The following is a 2,599-nucleotide window of genomic DNA, read 5'->3' on the forward strand; positions in this document are numbered from 1 at the left end:
TTTTTTCTGTTGACGGTATAGTTGGAGTCACTGCAGCATTATAGATTACAGAGAGAGAGAGAGAGAGAGAGAGAGAGAGAGCACTAAAACCAGCACTCAAAATGTAGGATCTGAATATAGATACGAGGTCTAATAAAGAAGGTACATAGAGCACTAGAAATGACCAACGACACGAACAATATGAAATTGTAAAATGTTCGGGTTCTAGACGACAGGGTATCTACAACGAAACGAAAACTGAATATATGAAATAAAAATGCAAAGTAGAAATAAAATTCATTTTTGAAATAACGCGCTCCATAAATTGAAGTATACCCTCATGAATTTTCAAAATCTGAAATCCCATAATTCACGCTCTCACGGTGCAAGTCAAAGTCTTACTTATTACAATAGGTATATGATAAAATACATATTTACTGACGATAGGAATGATAGTTTAGTTAATTATTACATGTAGATATCAACACTTTCCTAAAAATGTTTGGGTACTCAATTTTTATTGCTCCCATTAATATTGCTGATTCAGCATCATAATTTGTTTTAGACTCACATCACGTACATTTTTACTATAATCAATGTTGTCCAAACATCATGTATTTCTTTTGAAACGATGACGTATTTCACACAATTGGTGTTACGGTTATCCGGTGGTCATTTTTAATGAACCCCGTCTATATAGCAACGCTTCATTCTGCAGTGGTAAAACTTGCATTTATGATACCTGGATTTTATTCAAATGCTGCAAGATTTCAGGGGGTGAGTAAAATGTCTTGTAACTACATATTATAAAGTGATTAAACTAAGCAATGCATGATAACTTTAACCGAACTTATCTTAGATGCTTCAGATCTATGACCTATATTTTTGGACCAGTGATCAAGTCAAGTTTTGAGGGACAGGCAACTGAATTTTCTGAAAAGAAGGAAGTTTCACGGATGATATATTTTATTAGAATACTAAAATATCTCCTTTCTCCTCGGGTATGTTGCAATCGACCTTTATTTTCAGAAGACCAAATACAATTCCAAGCAGGAAAATGTTCTACGATGATGAAATGTGTCCGATGTGTATGTTGTACAATCAGAATTGATATACAGGTGATATAGTCTTTTTAAAAACCTTTTAATTAAATTTTAGAGGGTGAGCATGTGAGTATTGATGTCTTCCTTACAGCATCTATTTATATCCGCAGGAACTAAAGAAGCTCGAGTATATAATTGTTTTTCCTTTTATGCTGTTTTTATGATTAATTGATATTTCCATGAGAACGTTACAGACAGACGGACGGGCATTATACCCTAAGATTCTTTAGAATTTGACAATGACGAAATTGACAAGGATGGTGCACTGTATGGAAAAAAAGATTTTCATCACGTTTAGAGATGAACGTCCGGTTGTGGGTCTTAGTGGAAGCTTCTAGTTTATACAATTATGACAATTACGCGTATGATGCTTGGAATACAATCAAACTCGCTTCAGATGCAATTACTGAAATACTGTTCTGAATGAAAAACCAAGTAAAGATTTTGGAGGCAAGTTTCATTCCAAGTAACTTCAATATGACTCGCTTGAGATGTTGCGATTGACCCATGGTTTTCAAAAGCTCCGATCCTCAACAAGGTTCGGTTACTCGCGATGCCGTCTCCAGCTTTTTGGAACATTGATTGAATACTGTTTAACGTCCCTCTTGAGAAAATTTCACTCAATTCAATTCTTTATTGTCCTTGAGTTATACAACTCATCGGAATACATCTAGTACATGTACATGTATATACACAATATATCTAATTGTATAAGATAAACAACAGGTGAGTGGACAGGAGAAGATAGGAGGAGAAGAAATTACAAATAAAATTAATATATGTAATCGCATTATGAGATGCACATGTTATTAGAAAAATACTATAATTACATTATTTAAATCGAGGTAAGCTACTGACAAACAAGTTGATGGTACAGGGATTTCAACAGTCTCGATTGAAGTCAGCATTTCGCAAATTCTATGGTCGTTATAACGATCTAGTTCGTCAATACAACCTCGCATTGGGTCAAATGCTGTCTGATGTGTTTCATACCGATTGTTAAGCCGTTCTTGGCACACTGATTTTGACTGCGGATAACTCCGTTTACCTGATCAGGATATGGGGCTCACGGCGGATGTGACCGGTTAACAGGGGATGCTTACTCCTCCTAGGCACCTGACCCCACCTCTGGTGTGTCCAGGGGTCCGTGTTTGCCCAACTATCTATTTTGTATTGCTTGTAGGAGTTATGAGATTGGTCACTGTTCGTTATCTTCACCTTGCATTATTGATTTACAATGTTAAACAGATCGGTAAAGTTGGCTACTAGTAACCAGCTACTAGTAACTGGCTACTTAAAAAAAGAAAAATTGGCTACTAGTAAACAGCTACTTGAACCAGGAAAAGTTAGCTACTAGTAGCCAGCTACTAAAAGTAAGAAAAGTTAGCTACTCGTAGCCAGCTACTACAAAATATAAAAGTTATAATTACTGATAGCTCGCTACCAGATAAAGGTTAATGAGTTTGAAAATTATTATCCATCAGATTTATTTCTAAAGAGGACGAGGAGTCGTATGA

Source organism: Ostrea edulis, chromosome 2 (assembly GCF_947568905.1).
Source record: "Ostrea edulis chromosome 2, xbOstEdul1.1, whole genome shotgun sequence".
Taxonomy (NCBI): domain Eukaryota; kingdom Metazoa; phylum Mollusca; class Bivalvia; order Ostreida; family Ostreidae; genus Ostrea; species Ostrea edulis.